The sequence below is a fragment of the Biomphalaria glabrata genome, chromosome 5 (genome assembly GCF_947242115.1).
Source record: "Biomphalaria glabrata chromosome 5, xgBioGlab47.1, whole genome shotgun sequence".
In the NCBI taxonomy this organism is placed as follows: Eukaryota; Metazoa; Mollusca; class Gastropoda; family Planorbidae; genus Biomphalaria; species Biomphalaria glabrata.
The window spans coordinates 30,831,090-30,842,701 of record NC_074715.1 but is presented as its reverse complement, the minus strand read 5'-3'; positions in this window follow the sequence as shown (position 1 = coordinate 30,842,701).

Below are 11,612 nucleotides of genomic sequence, written 5' to 3'. Positions count from 1 at the left end.
GTCCCTCCAGACGGCGCCTTCGACATAGGTCACGGAGGTCACGCTCCAGAGTACTACATCTTCTGTTTCACACTTGACTTTTAGTGTCCCTCCAGAGTACTACATCTTAGCCCAAACGTTCCGCGGGAGGGATGGTGGTCTAAGGATTACAACCAGGGACCAACAAGACGACAATCCAGAGCGCATTCCACACGACCAGGAAGCCATTCACACATACTTTCCAGGACTTAAAAAATAAAAACAACCTGCAAACTTATCACATCGAACTTATGTCCATAATCTTATGATTCTCTAATAATATAATTTAAGACCAACAGACGCTTCAAATATTGCACCATTGTCTGTAACAAATGTAATCATCAATTTGCTTAGGATATTGCATAAACGAACATGACAGATGTCCTGAGGTTTTTAATGCTCGCTCACACCCCCCCCCCCCACCCAACCCTTTCGTCTCCTCACTCTCATTTATTTAAACATAAAATAAAATATGGACGCCTGGTCGTGTGGAATAATTTCTCTCCATGTAAAAATAACAATGCTCAGCGTTATGGGCTAAAACCCTGCTGAAGGTTCTACAGAACGAAACATACAAACTTTTTCATTTTAAATATGGATTCGAAAGACAATCAACTTTGTTTGTTTTTCAAAACGTAATAAGGGGACAAAATCCATATATACATCCACATCTCTCATTAAGTAACATTTATTCCCATTGTTTCGATATGACTTAGACTTAGGTCCTCCCGCGCCGTTCGGCGCATTGGGCGGCAAGCTGTCTCCATAATGATCTGTCATTGGCAATGTCTGAAGCCTCCTCCCACCTGGTGTCCACTGTTCTGAGGTCCTCCATGAAGGTGTGTCGCCAGGTAATACGAGGACGTCCCTGTTTGCGCTTTCCTCGTTTTGGCTTCCATGTTATCGCAACTCTTGGTGTGCGTAATTCATTTTGACGTAGAACATGTCCGGCAAACCTCATGAAAAGCTCTGTCACAACCTCACTAAGTGTTCGACTCCCAGTTCGGCATAGGATTTCCTTGTTTGAGATCCGGTCTGTGTAACTGACTCCCAAAATCCGTCTCAGCCATCTCTGTTGAGCCACATTTAGTCTTTTCTCAATTTTAACAGATGACTTCCACGTCTCACATGCATATGTAGCAGTTGGAATGACGATTGTGTTGAGAAGGTGTATTTTTGTCTCGAGTCCAATGGCTTGGCTAGTCCAAATAGGCTGCAGCCTTTGGAAAATGCTCCCTGCCTTTCCTATTCGACATGCTACATCATGGTAAGCATCTCCATCATTTGTTATGATGCTGCCAAGGTACGTGAACTTGTCCAGCTCTTCAAGCTTTGACTCGCCAAGTCTGACAGGGAAACCCTTTGCCTTATACCCAACTCGCATAATTTTAGTCTTATCCAAGTTTATGCGGAGGCCAATTTTGGGTGCCTCTCTGTCTAGGCTCTCCGTCATTTCTTGAATGCATTTATTTGTAGCCCCGAGTAGTGCAACATCATCAGCAAAGTCCAAGTCCGTCAATCGGAGTTGTTCATGCCATGGAATACCAAAGGCAGTCTGGTTCATTGCTCTCCTCATTATGTAGTCGATGGCTAGGAGGAAAAGGAAGGGAGATAAGATGCACCCCTGTCTCACACCTGTCTCGATTGTAAAAAACTCTGTTGTTCCCTCTTCTGTTTTAATGCAGCAACTAGACTGTAAAGGTGTCGTAGGATCTGGACGATTCGTTTCGATATGAAACAAAATAATTAATCTCCAATAAATAATTCACTAATTGGTTAATTTATTTTTTTGATTAATGTCTTGTCAGGTTTAATGAATAATTGTGCAAAGTTTCAACTTGATTCGATAATGGGAAATGGGAGAAAAATCCTTTTCAAACTTTGAACCAGACAGGCAGAGTTGATATAATTATTTATAGTCGATGACAGTACACGAATCAAAAAGAAACAAATATTTAATCAATTAAAACTAATTAATTAATTTTGTTTTATATAGCAGAAAGGGGGCTAAAACTGCCATCTTAGATAAGCTTAGTATTTTTTTTTTAAAAGATTTTTTTTTCTATTCCTAATTACTTTCCTTATTTTATTTTTATGAATGCCTTTTATTTTAGATATTTAAAAATAATGTAATGTATATATGAGTTAGCCACAGATACGGATTTGTGTTCTATTTTTACCAGACTCGTTAGCTAATTTATCAACATATATTAAAGTACAAGTGATTGAGATTGAATCACGTACACTTTCACGGAACGAGATTTACGATAGATTTGGGAACTAAAAAAGTGAATTACATAATCTCTATTTCGTTGCAAGATATTGCAAGACAAGATTTGAGATTTATAGATTTGATTAGGAAAGTGATCTATCCCACCCCTCGATGCCCCACCCTATTGCACTTGTATATGAGGGCTGGAAGTGGTAGATTGTCTTCTATTGTCTTGCACCATGGACCCTGCCTTTTTTTTTTCAGTTCTGCATTAGGCAAAATGTCAAATTACGTCTGCTTATTGTGTTTAGTAAACACAAACACTGTAGTGTAGGTCTATACACAAGTGTATGAACTCGGCGCGTCTTCCGATTGGCTGCAGTGTGTGGTGTGACATTCAAAGAAAAAAAAGTTTCAAGATCACCTCATGCACAATTCTAAAAGTTGTATTGATGGCTTGAATTCAGGGGTTCCAAAAATACCGTCGTTGTTAGGGTTATGCAAATGGGGCAAGGTTTTGTTAAACGAGTGAAGAAATAAAATCTTTAAAATCTAATCTCTTAAATCTTTGAGAAACATTGATCTTCTGATCTACCTTCTCCCTACAAAGATTGAGCCACAGGAGCATCAAACCAATTGTATCAACAGTGCCCCTTACAATGTCTGTAGATATAGCTTCTAGATCTATGTACGCCACAGAGAATGACGCCACTTCAATGATATGAAAAACTGCGGAGCATTGAAGCTCTCTAGCATAAAAAGTTTCAAAACATCCTTGAAGCTCAGGACATTCTCTGGAGTTTTAATTCACAATGGTTAGAATGAAGAGATATCATTGTTATTTAACCTAATTTCATTTACCATCAATAAGCAGGAGAGTATTGATGTAAATAGACAAATGTTATTTACAAGTAAGGATATTTATTAGGTTAAGGACCACATTGTTGACATCAAACGTTTCCTAAAGAGATGTTTATATGGTAAATCCTATTTGCAGTTTCGTGTATTGTATTTTCTTTTGCTAATGTTTTCTTTTTTTTTAATTTTCGCCATTTAATTAATAGTTTAAAGAACTTTTTAAGGTTCGCTGGTGCCTTTTATTCCACTTTCTCAATCGACCTGGTGGTAAGTAACCCTCATGGAGCAGTCTCGACGATGGACTCGATGTCCACCTTGATCCTTATAGCTTTTACAAGAGGTGAACGTTGGTTAATGTGAAGGAATATTTTATTAGGTAATACATTAGTGCATGACTTTATTCAGAGAGCACTAAAAAGGTAGCCTACTGATAATAAAGATGGTGGCACTGAATTTAAAATTAACAGAATTGTATCATTAGTGTCCGGTATTTTCATCTTTGAACAACATAATACTGAATTTTATAATAAATTCAATATGTCTTAATGAATAAAGTAATAATAATAAAGTACATATAGCGATGAGAACATACCAGAATTAAAACGAGAGAGTTAAATGTCAAACAAAACTTTTTAAAAAATTGAACTGGCAGGTCTTAGTATTCTTCTTGAATGTAGTGTAGCATGTGATTTGTCTGAAACAGCAGGGAGCAGGTTCCAACCCGTTGTTTCATGTGGCCAACAAACTAGACGTTTTTAGCGCAGGTCTCTCCGTGCGACATTCAAACAGATGACATTTCACTCAATTACCATAACATTTCACTCAATTACGATGACATTTCACTCAATTAAGATGACATTTCATTGTTTTAGATGACAAAGTGTGGCGACCTTGTAGTAATGATTATTAAAGAAAATCCAATTAGATTTGAACCTGACGACATTTCTATGCCAGCAGCATTGGGTGGCCATTAGATAATGGTGTTGTGGTGTATAAAGAGAAAATACATTAATATAGCTACTATATATCTCACCCAACAAGAAACAACAGAAGATTTGAAAAACAAAATATATACACATTCAGTATTAACACATTTAAAGTTATTGCTAAGTGAAAACAGAAAGATTGAACATAAAAAGATAACAATGATTTGCACTCGGGACTGTCGTTCGATGGACAAAATGGTCTTGGGTTCGAACCCTGCCCGCCGCCATTCCCTGTCGTTCTGTGGAAGGTTTGAGCGTGGATGTAATTATCTTCAAATCTGAAGGAACATTCGAAACACATAAAAGGAAAACAGCAACACATAATCAGCACACAACAACACATAATCAGCACACAACAACACATAATCAGCACACAACAACACATAATCAGCACACAACAACACATGGATTGTGTTTATAGCCCTGTTTATACGTCACAGTCCACTATTTCTATGAACAGTAGCGCGTATTGCTGACTCTCTACGGTCCTTAGTACCGGTACATAGATCTATGCTGGTTTGTATATTTACAAACACTCAAGTCACCCCCACGTGACGTCGTCGTCGAAACCAGGGTACAACGCTTCACTGCAGTTCATGGTCCAATGAAATCCATGTCAACGTTTACCTATATACGTTTTTTTCCCACAATTTTCTATCAATTCATTTTGTTTGAACATTTAATTTTTAATTAAAGAAATACTATTTCAGTGCAATCTAGAATATAGGCTACAATTTACAGAATGACTTCACATGCTAGTATTCCAAATATTTAGATGTGCATTAGTTATTGACAACCATAGACGACGTTGAAGTGGGACAAACTGCGTTGAATGTGTATGGTATTTAAGGTGAACATTGGAGCGTGTCTCAACAATGTAGATGTTGTATTCAGTTGTCATCGACAGTTCTCAATCTATTTTAAACAAATACACACAGGCCATTCAATCCTTAATACTGATTTTGAACAAATATTAGCTCACAAATTTAATTGCTACAAACTGTTTATTATATAAAACAAATTGGTATATACAGAAAGGGATAAAATGATTATCATTGTTTAAAGTATCGATCTATTTATAATCTATCTATCTATTATCGATCTATTATAAAGTAGAATGTGAGGTGTATGTAGGCCTATGTATGTGACGAATAGAAATAAAAACCGCTTGACCAATCATGATAAAACTTGGCAGGAATGTTCCTTGGGTACTAACTTAGACCGTAGTGTATGTATTGTAGCCCTAAAACAAACTTAAGACCCTAAAAAAATAAAGTTGTCCGACTCTATTAAAGCTATAGTAGGCCTATTTATGGATCTAGGCCATGTTTACAATGTTGACATGAGAAAAGATTGAAAGAATTTAGATCTAGATCTAATTTTAAGAAATACACTTTGCGCAGATAGTTTTTAACTTTGACACATGAAAATACAAAAGAAGGTCCATTGATTTCATTGTATAATAAAATTAACCTTCAAATTTGTGTTTCAAAACCATTTTTTACATAAATTAGTTCCTTCTATCTGTGACTTCAGATTTCCTGACGAACATTCTTTCAATAGACAATACCGTAATGTTTCTTTCCATCCCTAGATCTAAAACTCTAATTCATCTCTAAGATGATAAAACTTCTCTTCGCACGGATAGTTTTATACTTTAACACATGAACATACTAATTATAGTCCATTCATTTCATATTTTGATCAAATTAACATTCAAATTTGGTTTTCTAAAGCATTTTTAATAGACTACATTCGTTTACGAAAGCTGCGAAGCCGAGCTGAGATAGGCCCATATTCATTCATGAATAGATCTTCTTATCTTATATAATACAGACGTTACTTCAAAAAAGAAGATGATTACGTCCTACGCGTCATGCATTTAGTCATGCATATTAACCAATGACTTAAATTCTGCCAAGTCACTGGTTTTCCTGGCTAGCTCAGGCAACCCATTCCATGCTCTAATAGCACTAGGGAAGAAGGAGTATTTGTACAAATTTGTCTTAGCATATGGGACGAGGAATGTGCCTTTATCTTTGTGTCTTTCAGAGTATTTTATTAAATTTTGTTTTTGTGTTTGAAGATTATGGTTCAGTGTTTTATGTATAATTGCTACTTTACTTTTGAGTCTTCTGTCCTGAAGGCTTTCTAAATTTAGTGATTTTACTAAAGGTGTTACTCTAGTCAAATGTGAATATTCATTTGTTATGAATCTCACTGCTCTATTTTGTGTCTGTTCCAGTTTCTTAATGTTTTCTTGAGTTGAGGGGTCCCAAACGGAGGATGCATATTCTATTATTGGCCTAACCAAGGTTAAATAACATTTTAATTTTATGTTCTTATTTGATTTATAGAAATTTCTTTTAATAAATCCTAATGCTTTGTTTGATTTTTTTTTATAGTTTCATCAATATGTGGATTCCATGACAAATTAATAACACAACTGAAGTAACAAAAGCCATTTGAATCACATTTCTTTAGTAAATGAAAACATGGAAACCAACACTTTAAACACGGTATTGGCTTTGTACAGTCTGCAGCTTTTGTATTCAAAATTAAATATGCAAACAGTTTTTTTTTTAGACAAATATACAATCCTTGTTAGCACTTCAGAATCAAATTTTTGTTGGCAAAATTGAAGTTTAATTTAGCGCCTTAGGGTCCTTAGACACTGTTTGTTTATCGTGAAAATTACTCAGTGGCGTAGCTAGCAATGTGCGGGTGGTGCGGGCCGCACGGGGCATCAAGTGGTGGGAGGCATCAAACTGAGGACAAACTTTCTCAGTAAAAACTACACACTGTAATTACATTGAAAAAAAAAAGATTTGTTTTAGTAATTTGATATGTACAATATACTTTCTTAAATGAAATCAATGTAAGCTGTAGACCAGCTTGAATCCAATACTACCAGATTTAAACAAATCTCTGAATCTTTTCTACTTTTGTTTGTATTAAAGCCTTACATGTCACTTCATTGTTCAATGCACTGGTTATGGACACGTTTAGAATGGTGTTTTTCTTAATTACCAATTAGTAATAGCCCAATCTCTTTTGTGGACCAGTGGGGAGAGGGGGTATCTGGAAGAGGGGTTTCCAACTGCTCAGCAAACACAACCCTGCTACCGTCGGGATTCGAACTCAAGCCCCCTTGTAAGGTGGCCAAGCCAAAACCAAGCGGTTTTAGCCTCCCAGCTACACCTCACTTGCTTGGAGGGATGTCTGTGACTAGGTAACACTAAGGACAGCAAGGCTCAAGATTGAAATAAGCAAGAGGGAAAAATGTGAAGAGATTATCTGGAGAGAATCTTGGACATCATGCGTTTTCTCTTAAAGCAGAACCTGGCACTCCGTGGGCATCCCGAATGAGTTGAAGAAAAATTGGCAGTACAAAATCCAAGAAATATCCTGGAGTGAAATTACTATCCAAGTAAGATACATTCCCGTTAGAACGAATACGTACATGTCCCAACAAAATAAAAACGAATTTATTGTAATATAAGTGGTCACAAAAACACCAAATAAAAATCATACAGAAAGTTTAAAAAGCAAATATTACTCGATTATTTTCCACAGTACACCTAACACCTAAAATCTGGTTCAAAAACTTTATGAAACATTGTCATGCAGAGCCTCAAAGACTTATTGGCCAAAAGAAAAAATTGCCAGGCGAAAAAAGATGAAGATAGATTTTCTATCAACGCAATAAAAGCTACTGATGGAAATACCTTTCTTAGACCGTATTGCTCATAAAATAATAACCCCATAAGAACAATGTCATGATATGGCTGATAAATATGAAATTTAGTCGCCATTATTGAATCCTGAGATGGAAATCAATCTCGATGGTTCTCCCAGCGACATAGACAAAAACGAATTTTGTCTAGAGCTTCAGGTAATTGTCGCAGTTTCTCCAGAAGTCTTCGAACTTCCAAATCAAGAATCTATTAAGCTTTAGAGTTGTTGTTGTTTTTCTTTTCTATACAAATTACGATCTAATTTTTAATACAAAATGGCTATCATATGACAGTTTTTTTTTCGTTGTTTTATCAATATTATCACGTGACTAAATGTTGTTCATTTACGATTGGTGAATGAGGTCCATTGTAAGCACACACATCTAAACCATGCTTAAAACAAGATTTTATGTTTTTAATTCAGTAGTTTTACTTACACTGAATCAACACTGCATAGCCCAGGTATGTATGACATACACACTGCTCGTCATTTGTCGAAAGTCTATGTAGCCGTAGATGTTATGTCTTGTATATGTGTTATTTGAAGTCACTGGGCGATTTTGGTGCGAGTAATGTTATGAGTGTTTGATTGACCCACAGGGCCACTTACGAGTTGGAATATAGCATAAACTTCATTTTTCAGTCCTTTTTTTTTTTTTTTTTTTTTTTTTCCATACAGCTGTAAATGGTACTGTGCCTTTAACTTGGTATTTTATTAATAATGCCCTTAGTTTCATTCACTTGGGTTACACAGAGTTAATTACCTTTGTCCGATGACAGAAACACAATTAATAATGTAATTCTTGCACCGCAATTACATTACTAAACTATTTGTCATTAGATAATGACTCTATAGGACTCTGCTAATATAAACTCATGTTAGTTTTAATAAACAGTATACAGATCTAGACATGGGCGTAGCCAGAATTTTTTATTAATAATGTAATTCTTGCACCGCAATTACATTACTAAACTATTTGTCATTAGATAATGACTCTATAGGACTCTGCTAATATAAACTCATGTTAGTTTTAATAAACAGTATACAGATCTAGACATGGGCGTAGCCAGAATTTTTTGTCAAGTAGGTAGTTAGTGACTTAGGAAAATGTGGCCTGTTTAGGAAAAAAGAACTGATAATACAATGTTAGGCAACAAGCCATTGGCTAATTCTCATTTCTGATTTCCATAGTTGAAGGTATATGTTTGGTCGTCATGATACAGTTTTTTTTTTTTCTTTTGGAAATTTTCTTCCGATTAGGATTAGTAATTCGATCCCTTCCACCACCTCGGCCACATTGGCCAGTGCATACACGAATGTATTTTTTTTTATATGTTTGTGTCGGGTAGAAACAGGGGCGGACTGGGGTTCAAAATTGGCCCGGGCATTACCATACGATTAGCCCCAAAATTTGATTGCATATTTGCAAGAACGCATGTATGCTAAAGTGGGTTTCTATAACTTGCTTTATATAAATAGATTTAGGTGCTATAGGAAATCTCAATTGGTAGACAATAACTCTTTATGTGCTGTCGTAATCTTAATAGTTATTTTAAACATTTATTTTGGTAAAACTTAAAGAGTAAAGTATAACACTAGATGGCTATCTGTTCGTGTGGTATGCGCTCTGGAGTCTCGTCTCGATGGTCTCAGGTTTGAACTCTGCCTGCCTCCCAATCCTCCCCCACCCCCACTTTTGCGGCTGTCCTGTGGGATGTTGAGGCTATTGTGTTTAGGCTATTTTTTTTAGGTTATTTTGTTTAGGCTATTTTGTTTAGTTTATTTTGTTTAGGCTATTTTGTTTAGGTTATTTTGTTTAGGCTATTTTGTTTAGTCTATTTTGTTTAGGTTATTTTGTTTAGGCTATTTTGTTTAGTCTATTTTGTTTAGGTTATTTTGTTTAGGCTATTTTGTTTAGTCTATTTTGTTTAGGCTATTTTGTTTAGTCTATTTTGAAGAAACAACCAAATGATGCAAAAATAAAATTACCGGAAAATTTGAAACAGAAGTCACCTGAAACGTTCTCGCAACAGAGAAATGTCTTCCACATGAAATCCTTCTTTTTAGCCTGTTCTTTACATGCAGACTCGAGTGGAAAACTTATTTCACAAGTCACTTACCTACATTTCCTACTTATGTCTCTACCCAGAAGAAACGATGAAAATAATAGAGAGTAGACTAAATGAGAATTGGACTAGCTCACATCCCAATTAAAAAAAAAAAAAGCCTATTATAAGCTATCTCAACATGACCAACGCATAATTTTTTGACTCAGAACCGGACACAACAGAATGCGACAATATATGTTCCGGAAACTTAAAGTCGGGATGAAAAAAAACCTGCCCTTGTGAAGCACCACCAGAGAATGCTGACCACGTCCTTCAAAGCTGCATACTATATCAAGAGGCCCGAACAAGACTCTGGCCCAAAAAACTTCGTATAGAACAAAAACTATACGGAGAACTGCCTGATCTGGAAACCATTGCGCGGTTCATCTCAGATATAGGATTACTGATCTGAACCCTCCGACATGTCAAAAGAAGAAGAAGAAGCCTTTTCTTTACACGCAGAATCGTGTAGAAAACTTATTTCGCAAGTCACATACCTAGATTTCCTACTTATGTTGTTTGTTAATCTCTTAGTGTGTAAGGATTATTACAGAAGTATGTAAACTGCTACAAGCGAATCCATTATTTCGCATTATGTGGCTTTAATACACAGCTAAGTATATCAAGGTCTTTAGGAATGGTAAGCCGAGACCAATGAAGTTTACGGAACAACCCAAACGGCCCACCGGGCATTTGCTCAGTTGCACTTATAGCCAGTCCGCCCCTGGCACTTAACAGATCACCTTGAGAAAACGATGACTGTGGTGTGTGTGTGGGCGAAAAAAAAAAGAAAGAGGGGTGAGGTTTGAGATCGACATCCAGTCCAAATGTTAGAGGTGAATGACCAGAGAGTAAAAACAAGACAAATTATCGATGTACCCTAAGGTTGAACTATATAAAGAGAATGACGTAATGCGGAGGTCCAATCAAGGATAATGAAAAGAGCTTGGGTATACTACACCATGTGTTTCTGGGTAAAATCTAACAATGTTATATGTCTACGGAGGTGTAGATGTGGTTATGTAGTAGTATATATAACAGAGGGATGCCGCCTTCAGTCTGGTGTGGTATTCGCCTCAGACCCTCGTCACGATGATTCCGAGTTCGAAACCTGTTCCGCCTGACCGCCCCTGCCCTCCTGCGGGAGGTTTGGGCCAGAACGTAATAATTTTCATTTCAGCATGAACGTCCGAAACGAAAGAAACCATTTTCTGTCCATTTGTAGGAATAGTGGCTACGTTTATTTTGTGCCGTATTGTCCAGGCCACACACCAAGCCCGAGTTCTTTCACCTTAGTGCAGCACTTCCTCAAGACCTCAAACAGTGTAGTATTGTTTACAATTGGATTCGCACTGACATATAGGCATACCAACCAAAACAAGTCGATCGTGTTTTTGTAGGCTTGTATATAGACCTCATAGACTCATAGCGACATGAGTGCGTCTCGTTACAGATCGCGCGAGGATCTATTTTTAGCGTCGGCTCGCGCTATCGTATCGTACGATCCTACGCTGACGAAACAAATAGACCAGTTCGACAGCACGTGACTTTGCACGTCATTTGGTTGCATAAGAATGGCTGCTGTCTAGACAAAAGTCACCTAGCCCTTTTGTAAATGTGTCTTATTCCTGTGTTGTAGGCGTTATTATTAGATCTAGTTCTATACATTCATTTGGTGTTTGTTTGGTTTTC